General features: G+C 33.2%; 1 protein-coding gene across 4 annotated transcripts in view; it reads left to right on the top strand.

The window, feature by feature from the left end:
* The first annotated feature begins 2,313 nt into the window (after positions 1-2,313).
* Positions 2,314-23,622, top strand: part of LOC140446047 (zinc finger protein rotund-like) — an 814,816-nt gene continuing 793,507 nt past the window's right edge. For 2 of the 4 annotated variants that reach the window (XM_072538557.1, XM_072538559.1), the window contains exon 1: positions 2,316-2,856. The gene's annotated coding sequence lies outside the window, so the exon portion shown is untranslated. Of the gene's footprint in view, positions 2,857-23,622 lie in introns of all 4 variants that reach the window. The other 2 variants (XM_072538556.1, XM_072538560.1) reach the window with 2 other exon arrangements.

Raw genomic sequence — 23,622 nt, 5'->3', positions numbered from 1 at the left:
ACTCAAAGGTAAAGGTTGGAAATAATCTGTCAAGTGGATTCCAAATAAATAAAGGCCTTAAGCTGGGCTGCTGTCTCTCCCCGACATTATTTAAAATTTATCTAGAACAGGCTCTAAAACTGTGGAAGCGCAAATGTAGAAATATGGGAATGCCGATTAACAATAATAGCATAGGTATACACTTTGCCATTTGCAGATGATCAACTAGTGATAGCACAAGATTATGAAGATATTGAGTATATGAGTCGAAAATTAATCGAGGAGTATAACAAATGGGGACTTGAAATCAATATCCAAAAAACCGAGTATATGTGTATCGGCGGGAAATAACAGGACCTCATATTGGAAGATGGAGAAGTTGTCAAATATTGCAACACATATAAGTATTTGAATAAAATCCTTTATAAAAAGGTATATAAAAAACCCAGTTGGGCTATGTTGCATTGACAAAACGTTTTCGGAATAAATATTCCATCATCAGTGTCAAGTTAATACATGGATGTAGCCACTAAATATGTGGGTAAAAACCCTTTAAAAATTATTAAATAATATTTGATCTACATTATGTCTAATTTACAGTTAAGATGTTAAAGTTACCGTTGGATTGGTAACAGGGCGACATATGACTCTACATTAGTTGCGAGTCCTGAGACGGTATGTCTACGAGGACTTTGTCAAAGCAACTAGTCTACTTTGTCAGTTGCTTTGACAAAGTCCTCGTAGACATACCGTCTCAGGACTCGCAACTAATGTAGAGTCATATGTCGCCCTGTTACCAATCCAACGGTAACTTTAACATCTTAACTGTAAATTAGACATAATGTAGATCAAATCTTATTTAATAATTTTTAAAGGGTTTTTACCCACATATTTAGTGGCTACATCCATGTATTAACTTGACACTGATGATGGAATATTTATTCCGAAAACGTTTTGTCAATGCAACATAGCCCAACTGGGTTTTTTATATACCTTTTTATAAAGGATTTTATTCAAAAATTTTTTAATATATGGTATACAGCCAAATACAGGAACTTTGTTTCCTTGTGGAATATAAGTATTTAGGTATGATCATCACAAAAGAAGGCAACGTAGACGACACAATCGAGAAGAAAAACAACCAAGCAAGAAAAGCAATTTCTCTTCTCTATAGTATCCTTTGAAATCAATCAATCTCCAATAATAACAAGCACAAGATATAAAATTCAATCATTAAAAGTATAATTACCTACAGTAGTGAAGTATGACAAATAAAGGAAAGATACAAGAGAAAACTGGAGGCAACGGAAATGGATTTCTGTAGACGTTCAGCTGGAAAATCTAGACTAGAAAGAGTAACGAACAACAGAATAAGAGAAATTATGAAAGTAAAACATACAATAGTAGACGATATTGGTACCCAACAACTCAGATGGTACGGTCATGTACATAGAATGTCTGAAGAACGTTTCCCAAAACATGTCGTAATGTGGACCCCTCACGGTAAAAAAAAAGAGGAAGACCCCGCTTTAGTTTGGAGAGAAGGCATCAATAGACAAATGAAAGACAGAGACATGAAAACAGACTTATGGATGAATCGAGAGGAGTGGCAACTGGGTATCGGAAGACGTAGGAGTATCTGACCTGGTAAAAGAGATAAAAGTATCCAGGCGAATATGAGAAGACCACATAGAACGAATGCCACAAATAAGATAGGTTAATAAACTCTATCAAGGAAAATCTTGTCTTCTCTGCATCGACGGTGTTAAATAAGATTTGAGGAAACAGGGACGGAGGAAGACTACCAAGAAGTATAAACGCACTGTACAGAAGTATACCATGTCTACCAAATGGCTAAAATCAACAAATAAAATTTTCAAACTAACAGCATTTAAGTCAAAAGAGATTTGACGACTACGGGATATTATTGGAAACGTCCACTGAAACAGAAGATACTCATCTACTTAACATTTCAAATCTTTCTAACAATGAACCAAATTTTTATTTGAATATTTTAACCCAAATTTCTCAAACATTTTGGAGGAATTAAATTCGGCCTAATGTATGTAAGTACCTGTTTCTACATAGACGTTGAAAAACTAGTAATATATTTTAATATAATTTCAATTCTTTTCTTTCCGTCGCTGCAAGTGGAAGTCACTCCTTGCAAATACAGCAAATAAATCAAATCCAATCCAAAAAACAATGTTTGCACCCCTCTCTTTCCCACCCGCACACGCCTTTTCTTCTATCGCACTTGAGGCATTGTTTCAACGCATCTAGTAGGCGTACCCTTACATCGAATGTCGCCGATTGTGCTCGAAGGCTTCCAAGCGGCGTTTAAACTGTATTTCAGTGTTAGTCAAGTTGGCGGGTTCTCGGGGTAGTGTATGGGTTTTTCGTTGTAAAAAACCGGCACGAGCTGAGACTGAGCAAAAAACGAGACCACGTTTTTACTGCTACACACAGCCAGAGTATTTTGCAATGGTTTTTACATCCAACCGACCGATTTTAACACTAACCTACGTGTTTGGCTACCTCTTTTTTGACTGTCTGTGTCTCGTGTGCGTTTTTGTTTGAATTTGACATTTCGCGAATGTTATTGTACAAAATCAAAGAGTCCGTTTAGTTGCATTCTACGAGCCTGTATTGTTTGTGAACATGATAGGTCATATCGTTTAGTGTGTGAAGTTCTTCCAAGTACAAGTTCCGACAAACACAAAAACACGAACTATAGCGAATACAACTTTAATAAAAAACCGTCATAAAAAAGTGTTGTTGAATGCCTGTAAATTTTAGGTATTAATCTATTTCAGTGAATAGTGTAGACTGGACATTGTGTTAAGTAGTTTGCTGTATTCATACCGAAGGAGCTATGTAAGTTACTAACTACTAATTTCCAAGTTGTTCCAAAACTATTGCTTACACTTCTGATTTCCCTGTATATGTAAAATTAGATGTGTTTAATAGACCACTTATTACTTTATTAAGTTCTTTTTCATTTTATTCACTTTCTGGATAATATGCTAAGGTAGATACCTATTTTGTTATTGGACAGTTGACATTGGGTTTCGGGATTTGTTACTAAAATATTCCACCAAAAATTTTAAAACCACATTTTTACGTCTCCGAAGGCTCAAATACTTGTGCATAAACATTGCAAATTCAAGTGCATCGTTTTTAGTCTGATGGCTGCTGATACAGAGACAACAAAAGTTGAGTTCGAAGAATATCTACGTTATAAAGAAATTCATTCAATCGTTATTAGTCGTTTAGTTCTAACAGAATATAATTCATACCTACTAAGTACTTCAATACTTTCAATCTAACAGGTTTCTGTGTTGTTGTATATGTTTTTTTTGTATTTGTTATAATTTAATGCTCGTATGTTTTTGTATGTGGGGCATATTTTATTTTTTGGCTAAAGTGAGGGGATGTGTAATTATTTTTAGTGCAACCCTTTGTGCTCTTCGTAGTAGAATAACTTCAAGCGCTTTGTTTTTTCCATTCTATATTATTTCATCTACTAATTCTTTGTGTATCTCCACTTTTATTTTTGAATACTTACGTTATATTTAGGTTACTATACCTAATTCTTGTTATTTTTCAATTTTGATATCCTGAAACACTATTCTTCTTTTTAATCTCTTTCAAATAGTATAATCTGCTAAAATGTTAAGGTTTTTATAATTTAACCTATGTGAAATCAGTAAGTTAGCATTTTCGATAATATTCAATGCTTACCTATTTCCAAAATGATGTATTAGGTGAAAATACAGTGACCTACATGGATCAATGCTTTCTGTACCTATCTATATCATTTTTTACTCTTTTTTTATGAATTTTGTCGTTCTTTTATTTTTTATGATCATCAAATTGTAATATACATATTATCTACATTTATGATTACGCTGATAATATTTTTCAATGATATTCTCTCTAATATTTTTTACTTCTGCGATAGATTTGCTAAACTGAATTTAAAATACTTCTTCTTCTTTAAATAGAGATTTAACGTCCAAGTTTTATATCTGATCCGTACTATGTAGTTTCCTTTCTGTCTTTTCCATAAAATCTTATTATGTTTTTCGTCGATGCTCTGTTTTATTTTCTGTTTTCTTTTCCTATTCATTCTGCTTAGCCGACGTCATCTTCAGAGGCATTAGGTACATCTTTGTTGCAATTCTCATATTTTCGGTTTATTTTGTTTGTTATCCAATTCTATTTCCAGTATGCTATAACGTTTTTCACTAATCTATTAACTACACGGCTCAGTTTTTTTATTGGTGCTCTTAGTGTTCGTAATCTTTGCTTTGAAAATTTCTTTTTTAGCTACTGTAAACCAATCACAGGAAACGTTATTAATACTACCCTTTGGTTATTTTGATTCAGTTCTCATTCATGTGTAAATCTTTATTTTCTGTCGTGGGAGATCAAATACGCCTTTTCTTTGTGTTCTTTTTTTTCTGCCGTCTCCCTTCACAGATTGTTGTGTGATTTCCCCCGATTGGTAATTAAGCTTCATTGCTTTTTAATTTCTATTTTTGTTCTCTGGTTAAGTATCTTCATTCTGTTGATATCCTCTGTGATCTGGTCTTCCCATCTGCACTTTTATTTCCTTCTAGGTCTTGTATTTGTATTAATTTATCTTCTTTTCGTCCTAGTACATGCTCGAGCCATTTCAATCTTTGAGCCTTTTTATGTCTGACTACAACTTTATACGTCTGACTTTACAACTACAACTTTATGACAATACGTCTGACTTATATGTTTTCTCCATTTATCTGGCATTTAAGTCAGTGTTAAATATTGGTCTAAAATATCCGTCTTGGATTTTTTTGGTCCAAGAATTCTTCTGAGAATCTTTCTTTCTATTATTCTTAGCTTCTCTTCGTCTTTATTATTCCCGCACATTGTCTCAGCTGCCTAGGTTATGACAGTATATATATATATATATACAGTGTGGAAACCACTTATGGAATAAAATTGTCTGTGTCCTTATTATAGAAAATAATAAAAAATCTGGGGCACGTTAACTTTTAAATTTAAATGTGCGCTTTTTAAACATAAATTTAAATGTACAGGGTGATCCACGCAAGTCTGGTATAGTCTACAATTTTTATTTTTAATGAAATACCCTGTATATTTTTATGTTTTTAAAAGATTCTCTTAACAACCTGATTTCAACGAACGAATAGATTTTGAAAATTTTTATCGCTTGTTGAAACTCCAGCGGATTCGAAACTAAGCTCGTGTTATTATCCATTACTCATTGCAAGTTAGTAGTTTTATCAATCAATCAGAATCTTCAAATAAACTAGTACAACACGAGCATACTTATTACTACCAATAAAAATATTTTACTTATTTTCTATTTATTTTTGTATAGAAAATGAAAAAACTAACAAAATTATAAGCCAAAGCTAACTATGAAACATTTTGCATAATATATTTAAAACATTTTAGTGATACATTAATATTTTCGTGCTCAAAGCGACCATGCTTTGAAATTGATTTTTCCGAAGTCTACTTTAGTAATTTTATATTGCCTAACATCTCAAACATGTGCATTGTTGACTTGTTCGTTGACTACGCTTGTGGTCACTATATTTTACCTATTTTCCAAGAATTTTGATGATTCTGCAGTTTTCTGTACCTATGCTTTGCTCATTTTACGGAGATGATATCTGAGTAAGCAGTGGAAACATCTATGGTTAGTCTAAGGTCAGTTTGCTGAAGCATTAATGTATATTGGTGTAGGGGGCAGAGTATGGTAATAATCTTTTTGCTTGTCGTTGGTTTCGAATATTTCCCCAATAGGTTACAATACGTTCCTTGTTCCATTTTGGAGATTTTCCACGATGCAACTTTTTAGATACTGCAGAATGGAACTGGTCTCGTAAAAGTAACACTAGCAAGACTATCAGTATTCTCTTTACCAGCTTTCCTTTATACTCTGGCACCCCTAACAAAGATACTGTGCTAGCTGCTAACTGGACTGTTTGCAGTTTCAAGTTATTTTGCAGATCTTTAGTAGAGCGTCTTATTCGCGACACCACTTCTCATCATCTAGGTATAATATTACATAGATATATATTATACATCTGTTACTAAAAAAAATTAAGGTGCTTTAACTGCTACTCTTTTTCGTTTATTAACTTTAGTTTAAAGAAGAATGTGCTAAATATATCTATGTTTTAAAAATATTACATGCAATCTGAAAGGGAACTATTTTTTATTTTAACTATAATAAAATAAATCCGTCTTTTACTTGGATATCGTTTATGGTTTAATATCTTTATTATTGTTTAAGCCCAGTGTCCAATACTGAACAATAGTGTCAAATACCTTTTAAAAATCGATACTACCCAAAAGGTTTATATATTTCTCCAGTAACTTGTCATTTCATCGTTTTCGTGGTCTTCTTACTGATGGTCTTCGTATTGGAAAGTCGTCTCTAGCCATCTTTTCAACTCTATTTATACCATTCTACTCTTCTAATTTTTATCCAGTCCTTGATGTTCTTCACCTTGTATCTATGTCGTATATCTGTATTTTTAGCTCTGTCCCATGGTGTCTTCATCATCATCATCAGCCGTTTTGAGTCCACTGCTGGACATAGGCCTCCCGTAAATAATTCCAATGCATTCTATCTTGAGCACCCTGAATCCAGTTGTACTGAATGTCATCTGACCACCTTGTTGGAGGACTTCCTCGATTACGATAAGCATCGTGTCTAGCTCTCCATTCCAGAATTTTCTTCGTCCACCTTCCATCTTTTAATCTGGCAACATGCCCCGCCCAGTTCGATTTCAATGTTGTAATCCTTTGAACTGCGTCAGTAACTCCAGTTTTTCTTCTAATTATTGTATTTGATACTCTGTCTCTGAGGGATATATTCAGCATTGACCTTTCCATCGCTCTCTGTGCCACTTGTATTTTATTGATTACTTTTTTGGTAAGGGTCAATGTTTCTGCTCCATAAGTTAGAACTGGGAGTACACATTGATCAAAGACCTTCCTTTTCAAGCACATGGGAATATCTTATCTAAAGACTTCTCTCAGTTTTCCGTAAGCCGTCCATGGCAGGCCTATTCTCCTGTTTAGCTCCGTTCACGAGCTCTGAAGGTCTTGAATAAGCAGGCAGGCATGATCTACCCGGTCTGCAATAAGGAATATGTTGTCTGCAAATCTCAAGTTGTTCAGAAATTCTCCATTTATGTTGTTGACTTACCATCAATTTTTCTAAGAGTGGTCATCTCTGCTGTTTCTAACATTCTTTTTGTTCTCTATGTGCCAGGTCTTGTTTTTACCATAATTCTCCATAATGTTTCATTCAGGCAACTTGCGGCTCTGTTTGCTCTATCCACTTCTGTTTCGAGCTTTCCGTGACTAAAGAGTGTAATGTCTAGATACTTAAACTCCATAACTTGTTCTATTATCTGACCTGCCAGCTCGTTAGTAAAATTGTTATTATAACCATGAATTTTTTGGGGGGGAGGGGGAAATTTACATTTATTGGTGCAGCATATGTTGTAAATCATCTTCTCTTTGAGAGAGTAAGTATTACGACGTCTGCATAACAGATTATTTTAAGGTGTTTTTGTACCATTTGGTACGTTTTTAGTACTTTTTTTATTATTCACCTCATATACCTCATCCATGATCAGGTTACACAGTAGAGAGACTCAGATAATTTACCTGTCGTTTGGTGGTTCGATGTTCGGCTACCTGGTGTTGTTTCCTTAGATATTTTCGATCGTTTTGATTATTCTTAGAGGTACAGTAAGTGGATATCTTCTTATATATATATATATATATATATATATATATATATATATATATATATATATTTATATATATATATATATATATATATATATATATATATATATATATATATATATATATATATATATATCTGGAGGCCATGTGGGACCTCCTTGTTTCCTGATGTCATCTTTCCACCTCATCTGTGGTCTGCCTCTTGATCTATTTGCATTGTATGGACGCCACTTTCCGATGGCATTTTTCCATCGTCCGTCTTGAAGACGTTCATTATCCACAAGGAAAATAATTCCTGTAGCTGGCTGTATACCACGTATAACAAAAGAGGTTAGTCTTTGTATGTGGGTATATTTTATTTTATAAAAACCCTTAAAAGGGCAACATTAAAAGCACGAACGTTGCCAGCCGAAGTCCGTTTGAAGAGGTTTACTCTCCGGACACTGGAACTCACTTAAGCATGGGTGTATGTTACCTGAAGTAAAATCTAATTAAAATATTAAACATCATATAATATTATCAACATCATGTACAATCTTTGGTAACACATTTCATTTTAAAGGGTTTTTACCCAAATATTTTGGTGGCTCAGGCATGGTAACCTGTATTTTAACCTGATGATGGAACAGTTGTTCCAAAAACGTTCGTGCTTTTAATGTTGCCCTTTTAAGGGTTTTTATAAAATAAAATATACCCACATACAAAGACTAACCTCTTACGTTCATTGTGTCCAGCCCATTTCTATTTCAGTTTTGCTGCTTGTTCTATCGCGTCTACTGTCTTTGTTCTGGTTCTGATCCACTGGTTACGTTTTCTATCTTTAAGTGATATACCCAACATTTGTCTCTCCATCGCTCTTTGTGCCTTCCTTATCCTGTCCAAATTGGCCTGTGTGAATGTCCATGTCTGTGCTCCGTAGGTGAGCACCGGTATTATACAGGAGTTATATACCTTGCTTCGTAAGTATAGAGGGATTGTTTGATTTTTTAGAACGTAAGAAAGTTTGCCGAACGCTGCCCATCCCATTCTTACTCGTCTCGATATTTTGGCTGTTTGATTTTCTCTGTTAGCTCTGATTGCTTGTCCTAGATAGATATACTCATTTACCTGTTTTATTTTTTCTGTTTGTATTTTTATTGCCTCTTGGTCTTCCGTGTTTGTCATTACTTTTGTTTTGTTGAAGTTAATTTTTAGGCCTTTTTGCAGTGATTTTTCATGAAGTTCATTCAGCATTAATTCTAGTTCTTGTCGTTCCGAGGAGATCAGGAGTATATCATCCGCATATCTAAGGTGATTTAGGTACTTTCCGTTAATACATATTCCTCTGTTTTCCCAATCTGTTGATTTTATTATATCTTCGAGGGTCAAGGTAAACAGTTTAGGTGAAATTTATCGCCTTGTCGGACTCCTCGTTTAACTTTTATATTATCCGTTATTAATTTGTCGTCCAGAATTACGGTCATGGTTGCGTTTTGGTAAATATCATGTATCAATTGTCGGTATCTTGAATTTATGCTACTATTGACCAGAGCTTCTTCCACCGCCCAGTGTTCAATGCTGTCGAAAGCCTTTTCATAATCTACGAATGCTAAGTACAGCGGAAGGTTGTATTCATTGGTTTTCTCAATTAAGATTTTAAGCGCATGTAGATGGTCGATTGTGCTGTATCCTTTCCTGAATCCGGCCTGTTCCACTGGTTGGTAGTTATCAAGTTTATAGGTTAGTCGGTCGGTTGTTTATTATTCTTGTGAAGGTTTTGTATAGTTGTGACAAAAGGGAAATAGGACGGTAGTTGTTTAGGTCTGTTCGGTCTCCTTCCTTATGTATTAAGACTATGTTGGCATTTCTCCATTGTTTAGGTATTTTACCTTCAAACAGACATTTGTTGAACAGTATTTTTAGCATTTATTTTATCGTGTCTCCCCCTTCTTTTAGCAGTTCCGCCAGTATTTTGTCCTCACCGGCCGCTTTATTTCTTTTCATGTCGTTTATGGATTTTTCGATTTCATCTTCAGTTATTTCTGGTAATATCTCTGAGCCAACATTTTGTATTTTCCTCGAGAGATTCTGTTTAAAAGATGATAATGGTGGGTCATTTTTAGAACTTTATAGGTCTTTGTATATGTGTAATCTTTCTGTGATTTTTACTATTTCTCCTAGATCTCTTTCTTCATTGTTCTCAGCTTTAAGCATGATTAGTTTTCATTTTCCTATATTTGTCTTCATTGTTTTTAAACTTTTGTTCTTCTCTATGATTTTCTTAATGCGATCTTCTTGGTATTTCTTTAAATCTTCCTTTATCTGTTTTCTTATGGTTTTGTTCAGTTCGGTAAACTCCACTGATTTCTTTTGTTATCATTCAGGAGTTGTCGTCGTTTTTTTAGCATATCTTGTGATTTAGTGCTAATTTTTTGTTGTTTTCGCTTTTGTTTATTAGCAATCTTCAGGCCTGCTTCTAGTAGTTCTGTTGTTATTTTATCGTTTAATTCGTCTAGTTGCAAACCCTTTAGCTGTGATATGTCACTTCTTTTTAGCTGGTTTATGTATTGCTCTTTGCATTCTTTAAGAAGTTTTGTATCTATCTCTTTTTTAGATGGTTTAAATTTTTGTCTGTCTGTTGTGGCGTTAATTTTGATTTTGGCTCTAACAATTCTGTGATCACTTCCTACGGAAATCATGTTTATGACTGTAACGTCTAGTACTATGTTCTTTTCTTTGGATAAGATGTAATCAATCTAATTTTTTGTTGAGCCATATTATATATTAAACCTTGCCAAATGCCTTCGTAAGGTCTACGAATTATGAATATGCCGGTTTGTTGTATTCTAACGATTTCTTTTGTACTTGCTTCATTATAAATATAGCATCGATGCTTGATCTTCGCGATCTAAAACTGCGTTGTTCTTCTGCTGTTGCTATAATTTCATTTAGTTTATTTTTTATCACTTTAATTGATAATTTTGGTGTTGTGTTTAACAAATTAATCCTCTGCAATTTTCTGGGTCCGAGTTATCACGCCTTTTGAAGAGCGGTAGGATGCTTGATCTCCATTCTTGTAGTATTCTTTGTTGTTCTATTATTATTTTGATTAGTCTTAATAGTTGTTTGGTCAGATCTGTTCCTCCGTACTTTACGAGTTCATTCTGAGCTTATTACTTCAATTTAATGTATACATTAAAATATTCTTAAAATATTATTTTATTTTTTTTTAACCTACATGTATGTACAATCTTAAAAAGATCCAACCAATAGTGTATTATATGTGGGATTTCTATCAACATTATAAAAACTTCCACCCGTTGAGGAGAATACGGTGGAAAATTTAGGAGGTAGTAAACAGAGAGACAAACATACTTTGTAAACATTTCAACCAGGTGCTAGTTTTCTTTTCCATGTTTATCGATATAAAGTGGCTGGACGAAACCCGGGAAGAGCACTCATGAGATAAACTGACGACATAAAGAGGATATGTACCAACTAGATTAAAACCGCGCAAGACAGATCTAAAAGTTTTTCGAAGAGATCTATGTTCAGCAGTGGACAACTATGGGCTGATGAGACTGGATCAAGTTTGCGTTTCCCCTCAGATTTTTCCATCTTTTTATAATTTATCCAGCACACTTGTCTTTAATTATTCGTCCTTTCATTAGCCATTAGCCATCTTTTACCCCAGCCAGTACCGCCACCCCATCAACATCATTGTAACACTCCGACTAAACATCTCCTGCGTTGCATTCTTTACCGTACTATAAATTTAGAAACTCTACATTTAGCAATTCTTCGCATTCTTCTTTTTAAAGTTCCGTCTTCTGTCAAAAATGGGATATAAACATGGCAATTTTCGCTTTATTTGTGAAAGCTCCATAATGTTAGATGGAGCTCAAGACAAATCATTTTCTTAGATTTTGCAACCAAGAGGTTCTCCTTCTTGCTCTACCTCTTTTACCTTCCACATTCAACTGTAGCAGTCTGTACCTTGATCATCTCGTAACATGTCCAATAGTTTTCGCTTTTTAATAGTTTAAGCTGACTTCCTCATTTTTTATTAATTAACTTTGTGTAGGACTTTAGTATTGGCATCACTGTCTATTCACGATATATGCAGCATTCTACGATAGCGCCAGCTTCCAAATGCCTCTATTTTTTAAATTTCTGATTGTTTTAGTGTCGAGGCCTCAGGGCAGTAGAGTAGCTTTGTAGCATCGCAGTCGCCATAGGCTTCGGTCCATTATTAGATTTTTATTGCATAATCTTCTTCTTTAAGTGTTGGAATGTTTCTCTATCAGCAGCTGCGTGATATAGTTCTTTAACTGTCATCACACCATTGTATATAATAATATTATAATAATAATAATATTGCGTAGCCAAGATAGTTTTTTATGTCCTTTTCATCTGTTGCCTTCTACTTTTCCCTCTATAATAAGGTAAAGTAAATGGTATTTGGTTACTCTAGGTAATTATGTGTTCAAAATACTTCTTCTTTTTATAATATTTAGTAGCTGACGTTCAGTCTTTATTATTTTGAGAACACTTTCGATGGAAGTGTACGAGAGCCCCGATATTCTTAGAATACGGCGGTAGCACCACATTTTAAATGATCCCAATTTGATCACCTTTTTTTGCTTTTAATCCATGTCTCGCAACCATCAAATAGGACAGACCAAACATAACACCTCAAAACCATTTCACGAAGATTTAACGACAGATTTCTACTGTACACAACTGGTTTCCAGTTCCTTTATTCCTTTCACATATCTAAGTATTGCCATTTCTGCAACATCTGAAATTATAGCTGACATTATTCTTTCATACAATACAACGCTCGTTTCCTTAAATTTTGTATATATTCCCATTTGTCTTAATTACCTATTCTTGAGACCTAAAACTAATATTTTTTTGAAAATATTTCACCATCCAATTTTACCATCTTTCAGAAAATATTTCGGGACTTTCTCAAAAAAATGAATGACATTATTTTTCTCATCATAATATATTATGATGAAAATAACATCTTTATCAACGTCTGTTTTGCCTTGCAATTCTTAGAAGGCACAGATTAAAGCAAAATTCTGAATTTTTGGTTTCGAAAATTAGTTTACGGATTTTAATATCAGATGTCGCTATTTTCGTCTATACGAAGCCATGTTAGAGTTGCTTCCTAATAGAAAAGATTTATTTTTACGTTCAGAGCGACTGTAAAAGCCGTCCTGAAGAGGCCTATTAGGCCGAAATACGTATAAGCGGATACACAGACGCACCTCTTTTCCTCCTTATTATTTTTTTCATATAGTTTCCTATTATCTTATTACCTATTTTTCACATATCTAAATGGATTTTTAACTTTATTGCGTCGGGCATATCTCTCAATCATATTTATGGGAAACTCCTATTTCAATAAGCGTTCTCCAAACACTCTTTTGAGACTTTCTTAAAACAATGAATGACCTATGATTATACAGTTTTTTCTCATAGTTTCTTTATTCATTTACATGTATTACCTAGTTTTTACATATCTAAATGGATTTTTAACTCTGTTGCCATAAAACATGGTTGCAGCTCTTGTGGCCTCTATTTTTGTTGTATATATGAGTATTATATTTCCAGTTTCTAACATTACAGTTTTTTAAATTTCTGATGGTTTCTCAGTAGCATTGTCTTTTTTATATTATAATATTTAGATCTATATTTTATTTTTCGTCATACATAAAAATATTTTAATATATTTGTTATATTTTTCAACTAAAATAAACAATTGTTTTTTGTACGACATTGTTAGTCCTATATACTTTATCCGTCGGTGTTCTGCTTAGGTTGGTCTTCTCGATATTTTATTACTATCGCATTTATTTTGACCCATTTGCTTTGATTTGCAGTGTTCGCTAAAATAAAGAGTGCCTACCGAAAATAAACATATTTATTTTTTAATTTACATACTTAATGTACATGTTCAAAATATGCACCATTGCGGCGCAAATAAGCTTCATAACGATTTTGCAGATTATTCAATATACAGTGATGAGTGCCTTAAGAACCGGCAAAATAACGCAAAAGATAGAAAACATAACACGTTGTGAAATAAAAAGAGATGAAGTCTGTCATAATATTACAAGTATGACGTCGAATATTTACATTTTTTAAATTTCGCATAAAGTAAAAACTGATTGGAGGCAATAAAGCAAATGTAAGTAAAAAGTTTAATTAGTAGTAATTTGATAATTAATTCTGTTTGGACGAATACAGAATAACACGCTATGATAATTCTGTATTGAGAAGAGTGTATGCGACGTCTCAAATCATAGTTTATTATTGATCAATACTTTAATTTTGGATAAAAAAATACTCCTACTTAAACTGTTTTTACTTACATTACATGATACGTATCACTATGACTGAAGTCAACAAGCTCATAAGCTAACGTCTAAAGGTGGGAAATTTTCGATAATTCTAATGTAATGTAAAGTAAATTATAGGTTAATATCGATAATTTCTCACCTCTACTACTTTCATCTCTTTTTATTTCACAACGTATTATGTTTTCTATCTTTTGCGTTATTTTGGCAGTTCTTAAGGCACTCATCCCTGTATATAAAGAGAGATTGCTGCAATTGTTGAAAACAGTTTATTTTCTTTTGTTGTATTCCAATACTTATACTGGCGAAACTTCGGACTTAAATACTGATTCCTTTACCATGCCCCAAATATATGTCCCAGGTGTTGTCAGAATGGATGTGTGAGCTGGGTAAAGCCTGTTCCACAAGAAACTATTCTGTTTTTAAAATGTTCGTGAAGTAATGATAGGTGAACGTGTAGCTGTATGACTCGTAACGCTATTCTATTAAAACTATTGGCTGTGCATCAACAGATTAAGTGCTCGGCACAAATTTCGTAAAAAGAAAATAAATTAATATAAAATTCGGTACAGGGTATAGGTCAGAACAAATTTTCTAATCGAAGTTTAGGTGAAAACAAGAAATATTTTCAAGAAATCATATCATTTACATAACGGGATCATTATCATTGTTTCAATAATGAAACATGGGTTCTTTTGCACACAATTTTATACACACAATTTAACTGCTGCGGCAATTCATGTTCTTATGAAGGGTTTTACGATTTTTTTCTGCAAAATTAAAGAGAAAGGCTTTAACTTAAGACCTGCTAAGTTCAATTTAACTCTTAATTTATTTAAATAATTATAAATAAATCTTAAAAAACAAATTTGCAAAAAAATATTATTTGCATTATAATTAAGCACTATAAATATTTTATTTTGCAGGAATAGTTGCATTATGTTACCAATAAAAAGCAAAAAACAAATGGTTGAAAAATATTTGTTTAAAAATTTGTTTATAAAAGGTATATTAATATAAAAGTCGGTCAGATAGCCAAGCAGGCTAGGCGACCGATCCTCATTCGCTTCACTGTCGAATGGGTCAGTGGATGTGGGTTCGAGCCCCAGCTCGGTGTACAGAAAAATAAAAAAAGGCTAACGCAGCAGTTTAAAATTTTAGATGAATCTGCGGCTTAGACTAGAATTTGCTAGTGTCTGATCGGCCTATGGTGGAGCAGTACGGAAAGAGATAAGGGCTTGCGGCTCGGTGATACTCCTCCATAGATCCCTACCGGAAGGGCGTGGCGCCTAAATACCGGTATATATATATATATATATATATATATATATATATATATATTAATATAAAAACCCTTTGGCTAGATCACAGAACGTTTTCGGAATAACAATTCCATCGTCAGTACTATCTGGATTTATATATTTGAAGCCATTAAATATATAGGTAAAACCCTTTAAATGAAGTAAACTTAACTTTCAATTAAATCTTTAATGTTATAAAACTGGGATGTTTCAGTTGTTATAAACGAAATTGGTCTCATGGTAACGTAACGAGTTCACTGGGGTTGCGAGTCCTTAGACGAAGTGTGTGTGAGGACTTGTTGATAGCAACTCCCACAGTCCTCACAGACACTTCATCTAAGGACGTTAACATTTTGTCCGTAAGCCCAACTTAACTGAGTCAATATATTTGATTTTCCGAGCACAGAGAAAATAAAAATATTATTTATATGTTTGTTGCTATTTTCATTTGTTTTTATTTTCTCGTAAATACGCACTAAATCAATGATATCATGCCTTGCCCATGTAGAATCGTCCCCAAACAAAACACACACGAAACACTGATCACATTCACAAATCCAGCTATTTTTTAAGTATATCTTTCTATTAAACTTCCTTACACGGTCTTTAAAATTTGAAGAGAAAGATGTTGAAGCTTTCTGCGTAATTATTATATTCAAATCTGGAATTCTACTGTGGTCTACCAAGTTCCTTGATTTGAATTTTCTCCTCAAGCGAATGAGTTTTCACCAACAAACAGCTTCTTCTTTAAGTGCCATCTCCGAGACGAAGGTTGGCAATCATCATGGCTATTCTGCCCTTCGAGGCAGCTGCTCTGAACAATGGCCTTGAGCTGCAACCAAACCACTCTCTCAGGTTCTTTAACCAGGAAACGCGTCTTCTTCCTACGCTTCTCCTACCCTCTACTTTTCCTTGAGTTATGAGTCTCAAGATGTTGTATCTTTCGCCTCTCATCACATGTCCGAGATATAGCAATTTCCTTTCTTTTATTGCATTTTCCATTTCCCTCTTTCTGTCTATTCTTAACACTTCTGTATTCGTGACTCTATCTATCCATGGAATCCTTAACAATCTACTAAATGTCCACATTTCAAACGCGTAAGTCGATTTATCGTATTCCGGTTTAATGTCCATGATAGATCGATAGTAGAGTACACTGTGTACATAGCATTTAATTAGCCTTATTCTGAGGGCCAATGTCAGATCTTTGCTGCATAAAATCTTTTTCATTTTCACGAAGTTGGCACGTGCTTTTTCAATTCTGACTTATTTCTGCACTATAATCGTTATTTTCTGTGATTATCGTTCCCAAGTAAGTATATCTTTTTACTTTCTCAATCTGCTGGCTGCCTACCGTTAATATTTCGTTTGTATTGTTGTTTATGCTAATTTTCATGAATTTGTTTTTTGTTGATGTTAAGAGAGAGTCCATATTCTCCACTACATCTTAATATTTTGTTCGTTATTCTTTCTAAGTCTTTCACGTTGTCGGCTATTATGACTGTATCGTCGGCATACCTAATGTTGTTAATTAAACTTCCGTTCACTTTTATGCCGACTGTCTCGTTTACCAAAGCTTCTTGTATGATTTCTTCAGAATAAGCATTAAAGAATAACGGCGACAGTATGCAACCTCGCCTGACCCCTCTCCTTATCTCCACTTCTACTGACACCTCTCTTCCAATTTTCACATTTAATCTTTGGCTGTAGTATAAATTTGATATCAATGTTACATCCCTCACATCCAGATTCTTGTTTTTGAGTACTTCTATAAGTCGGTCATGTTTTACCTTATCGAATGCCTTGTTGTAGTCTATAAAGCATACATAAAGATCTCGATTAACATCCAAACATCCTTGGGACAGCACGTTAAAAGAAAATAGTGCCTCTTTTGTGCCCATTCCATTCCGAAATCCAAATTGGGAATCACTAATATCCATCTCCAGTTTAGCGTGTATTCTAGTATGGATGATTTTTAGCAGGGTTTTTAAGGTATGTGACATTAGACTGATAATCGTTCGATAATCACTACATTCTTTGGTATTCACATTCTTTGGTAGACAAATAATTGTTGATGTCAGCATTTCACGTAGAATGATTCCTGTAGAATAGATTGTGTTTAGTAGTTGGACTAAAAGATCTATGTTTTTATTCATTGACCAGTTTTAGCAATTCACTTGGTATTTCATCTGGACCAGCAGCTTTATTATTTTTCATGGACTTTATTTTTTATCAATACTAAACAGTAAAATTTAAACAGCGCAAACACTTTAATTTCGCAATCGAACACTTGAAACGTAACTAAAATGTTATAGATACGCGAAAAGTATTCCAATACACTAGCAAAGTTACATTCTAAAACACATTCGGGCCGAAGTTTGTCTGACTCCGAAACATTTCATTTTTCGTATGGATACACCTTCCGTAAGCTGACCGCGTCTAGTCTTTTTCTATATTAAATATTAATTGAAAAACTGGTTATGCAGATATTATTTTCATACGCTACTCAAATTAAAAAAAAAACATTGAAATTTGTCCATTATTAACGAAGATATTGCAAATTTCCATTTTTTTCACAATTTTTACTATATGTATAAATGGCATTGTTAAGTAGTAGGGTTGATAGATGTACTTACGCAGTTATTAACAAAAAACATCTATAAACAAATTGGAACAATTTTCAGATACCATTTTGGAGGGATTTTAATTGAAATTTTGATTGCTCAATGCATTTGTCGAAAATATACATAAAAACAAAAAAAATAAGACCTTATAAAAGTGTATGCTCTATCCGCAACAACCGCGTTTTTGCAATTAGAAAAATAGTAACATTGATTAAACAAATTAAATATCTTATAAACTGTTTTTCAACCAAATTGTTTTGCATTGTATTGGTAAAATAACGCAACTTTTCCTGTAAAGGAAAATATTTATAGTGCTTATTTATAATGCAAATAATAATTTTTTGCAAATTTATTTTTCAAGCTTTATTTATAATTGTTTAAATAAATTTAGGATCAAATATAATTTAGCAAGTCTTAAAGGGAGGCTTTTACCTCTAACTTTGCAGAAAAAAATCGTTAAAACCTCCATAAAAATATGAACTACCGCAGCAGTTAAAAAAGTAAATTGTATGCAAAAATGACCAATTTTTCGTTATTTAAAATGATCCCGTTATATAAATCATAACTATGTTCTCTTGAAAATATCTTTTGTTTTCATCTAAACTTTGATATAAAATTTATTCCAACATATACCTACAGAATTACATTTTGATTTAAGTGTATTGTAATTTTATTTGATCAGACTATATGGTTTTCCTCCGAAAACCATACATCTCTCAAGAAATAGGGATCTTCGTACACTAGAATCAACACTCCTTTACAGTAAACTTAAATTGCACGTTTGTTTGTAACATGTAACATTTGAATACGGTAGAGATAACTACCAAAAAGTCGACGTTTAGATCTTTCACTGATATTTAGTTTATGTACAATACGTTGAAGGCTTCGTTTTGAGGACTGTAAGATGTGATCGAGAACACGTTCTTGATTTCTGTTGGTAAGAACTATTTTTAAACGACCGGAAGAGCCCATGCGCTGACACAACATGCTACCAGTGTTACGAAAGTTCTCCACTTTCAGTACACTTTTAGTGGGGGCCGTCTGGTTAAACACTTGTTGATATTTTCGACTTTTGTAACCACAGAAGTCTAAATTTCTTTACTGTTTATTTTGGCGAATACCGTATACGGGCATCTACTTTTGCATCTAAAGTACACAATGATGTATTTCAGTTTTCTTGATTTGAACAACTATCACGTGGTAACGTGCCGTTTGGTATTTTTTTTTCTTATAGGCACTATCAAATGACTTTTATTGCAAATTCCGACGAAAAACGACGCTGAAGAACGCAAAGAACATAATGAGACCTATACTTAAACTATTTCTAAGCATAAAATATAACATCATGTTATCTATAATGTTAAGAATACCCAGTGAGGTATTCTGAACTAGAAAGAATCCGGTGAGCTTAATGGTACTAACATTAAGCTGCTTAAGTGACACGCTATCAGGCTTTCGTAATGGTGTGAGCACAAGAGAAGCACTATTTGGTTTTATTATTCTTATTCAAAGATGTGTAGACACTAAAAAAGATCTAAACGTCTGATTCATAAAAATTGGGTGTGAAGAATCTCAAAAACTCGAAATAATGAGAAGAATTAGACAAGGATGTATATTGTTACATCAATAATTTAAAATTTATTCTGAGGAAATGGTACTGGAAGCTAATAAGTTAGAAATAGCGGAGTAATAGTGAATGGGTCTTTAATTATCAATACTGAGTGTACTGACGATACCGTAACAGTAGTCGATAATGTGGAAAATAATGGTGTAGTGGAGAATATGGAATCTCCCTCAACATCAAAATATCATAATCATGAACATTAATAAGAACAACAATACTACTTACTCTAATGGTAGGATGGATAGCTAATCCAAAAAATAGAGTGTACATTCCTAAAAAGTATACGTATACCTGAAAATTTTACGTACCTGTACTGACAAAATAAAAATTAGAATTGGAAATTCCCAGATTAATGAGATAATGGAATATAAAAAATGTTCTAGCAAATATTTTTAACATTAGCCCTAAAATATGACTGACTTAATGTAGTGTATACAATAATCTATACTAGGGAGTGTAATTGAGAGGCGATAAGATGATAACTCCTTTGTCGATGTACAGAAGGATTTCAAAAATGGAGGAATTACGCTAAAAAGTAACGTCGAGAAGTACTGAAGTTCTAAGAACAAGGATAGATAATAAGATAAAAACTTCAATGCCCTAGACATATAATGCGTGGAGAAAAATACGGAATCTTGCCACTTATAATTCACGGCAACACAGAGAACAAAAGAAGTTGGATAAGAAGACGAATATCTTGTCTGAAAAACCTAATATAGTAGTAACTCAAAACAAATCTTTAGAACAGTTGTTTTAAAAGTTAAAGTAGCGATGACACGTCTATCCTCTCTCTAATATTACGTATATTCTAAATAGACTTAAATTTTTCACCCGTTCATGTGTTCCGCTCCAAAAACAAACACTGTAGGTCAAAAATCAAAGTCTACAAAACTATTATTAGACTATTCTTCGTTCACAAATTGTTGAGAGCACGAAATATGCCTCAAACTCATAAAACGGTCGTAAATCATAGGCGTTCCTAAGGTGTTTATTCATTAAATAATAATATAATGTTTTAATACTGTTATATATAATATTAATAATATTTTAATACTAATATATTTAGCAAAAAAACAATTAAAACTTTCACGACTAATGTTGGTTATTATATTATATTAATAAAAATAAGAATTTAAACATTAACAATTTTGTAAATAAGAATACCTTGGATATTTCAAGACTAATCTTCGCGTTTAATCACTTTACTAGAAAACCTGGAATTCATATCCGAAGGTACTATTCGTTGCAAGATAATTAAGATGGAATTCCCCAGATTTTTAATAATATAATTATATTCGAAACTTAACTTGAAAGGGTGAAGTTATTACGAACGAAAACAATTTTTTTGTTTAGTACGTTTTTGATCGCATGTAATTTACGGCTCGTCGGTGTTTCCGCGTCTACGGCAGTAATTAGCGTCTCGAATATTTCTTTTGCTAATTATATGCAGTGCGTGAGTGATTTTTTATTCCATATACCTACGAACATATACGTACCTTTCGCTCGTGCTCGTTTTTTTGGATTGTTTGTGATGGCTTCATCATCAAGTTTTACACCGGTACTGTTGCGTACAGTCAGTAAGTCTGTCTATTCACCAAGAGAGAAGACTATTGTCCTGAATGTTCACGATGCTCTGGTTTCTCAGAATCCCACAAACACTGTTCGCAACATAGTCGAAAGTTGTGCCAACATGACTGGCGTAGGAGAGTCAACTTTATATAGGTTCCTATCAGAAAGAAAAAAACACGGTATAGCTAACCCAAATACAAACGAACACTTAAAGAGAGGGAAAAAGCCTATTGAAATTGATGAATTTGCCAAAAATGGTATTCGAAGGAAAATTTATGGATTTTTTTTCAAAAAAGAAATACCAAACCTAAACAAAATTTTACAAGAAGTTAGAGACGACCCGGATTTGCCTCATATCGGACGAACTAAATTGTGGCAAGTTTTAAAAGAATTAAATTTCTGGTGGGAGAAATCAGAGCGAAAATCACTTTTGATTGACCGGGAGGAGAAGATGATGTTGGAGAAGAAATTATCTAAGATTCATACGAAAATTCCGGGCTGAAGAAAGGCCCATCTTTTACCAGGATGAAACGTTGGTAAACTCAGGTCATACTCTAAAAAAAAATTTGGTCAGATAAAAATATATTAAGCTCCAGGCAAGCCTTTATGGAAGGTTGGTCTACTGGTATCTCCCCACCTTCTGGTAAAGGCAATAGATTAATAATTTCTCACATTGGCAGTGAAAAAGGATTTGTTAAGCATGGTTTGTTGGAATTTCATTAGAAAAGCACAAAAGACTATCACGAGGAGATGACAGCTGATGTTTTCGAAGAGTATTTTGAGCAAATGATTGAACACATACCACCAAATTCAATTAAAGTATTAGATAATGCACCTTATCATTCACGACTAGTAGAAAGACTTCTAACGAATGCGTGGAAGAAACAGGATATTCTTGACTGGCTGCGGAATAAGTATCTGCCTTACGAAGATGGAATGGTAAAAGCAGAACTTTTAAAAATTGCCCTGCAACACAAATCTAAGTTCAAGAAATACGTAGTTGACAAAATGGCGGAAAGGCGAAACATCACAGTCTTTAGACTTCCACCCTACCACTGCGAAATAAATCCAATTGAACTCATTTGGGCACAAATGAAAAGTTATGTGGCTAGAAAAAATACCTCATATAAAATATAAGCTGTACGTGAATTGTTATACGAGTCTTTATAACATATTACAAAACAAAACTGAAAAGATGCAGTAAGACATGTAATAGAAGAAGAACAAAAAATGTGTGATCTTGATAACATAATTGATGCGACCGTAGAGATTATTAACCTAATTATTAACCCTCAAGACGACTCGGATTCCGAAGTTGATCCTATTTATTTTGAATTTGAATAGTTTTCTAATCGTAATTATATAAGGTAAGTAATAGTAGTTGTAATCGTAAGGTATTAAAGGGGAAAGGCGCAAAATGTCGCGTGTCAATATGTTCAAAGTGTTTTAAATGTATCCATTTTTTTTCAAATCCTGAGAAAACTAAAAAGCATTTTTGAAAAATTTAAAGGCAGAATGAAATATTTTTTAGAATAAATAAAAAGTTTCTTTTGCATGCAATATTTTCAATTAAAAATTACACTATATTTTCTCTTTTATTTTCACCCCTGTTACATAACATATTAAAATAAACATTGTAGAAGTTTTCAGGGACTTTCTGCCCTGAGTAATAATGTAATTTTTCATTCTGCGTTTAAATTTTTCAAAAATATTATTAGTTTTCTCCGGATTCGAAAATAATGGATACATTTAAAACACATTGGAAATTTTGCCAGGCGACATTTGGCGCCTTTTTCCTTAATTAAATAAATGTATCTTTTATAAATGGCAAGAAGCTTTTTATTTTTGAATAAAATAAATAAGTTTTATTAAAAAATACAATTTACATAAGTACAATTTAAAAAATATATTTATTTAGTTCAAATAAATGTTTCAATCATATACTCTACGACACTGGTCGTTGATCTCTAACCATTCAAAATACCCCCGTAATAGGATTATAAGGTATTGTATTCCTTCAGATATAAGGTGGGTTAGTCGAAAACGTCTTAAACCGTCAGTTTTAGGTTGGTTTTTACTATTATATCGTATTACCTATCCTCTCTGTATTTCAGTTTTCTAATTAGGGTTAAACTTGTAGTGAGCTATCAACAAATTGTGAACCGGGTATAATAGTATGTTATGGATGCGAGACATGGGTGATGACATAATACACAAAGAGAAAGCTGAAAGAAAAATCCCAAGGAAGATATTTGGACCTATTAACGAATACGGAGAACAGGTACAACCATGAACTCTACCAACTCAGAATATCAGAATTCGTTAAACTTCAGATGAGCTTGTCATGTAGTGAGAATGGAGACCAAAAGATTCTCGAAAAGAGCCCTAGA

Source organism: Diabrotica undecimpunctata, chromosome 7 (genome assembly GCF_040954645.1).
Source record: "Diabrotica undecimpunctata isolate CICGRU chromosome 7, icDiaUnde3, whole genome shotgun sequence".
Classification (NCBI taxonomy): domain Eukaryota; kingdom Metazoa; phylum Arthropoda; class Insecta; order Coleoptera; family Chrysomelidae; genus Diabrotica; species Diabrotica undecimpunctata.
Note: the sequence above shows the minus strand (reverse complement) of the source record. Positions and strands in the feature narration are given on the sequence as shown.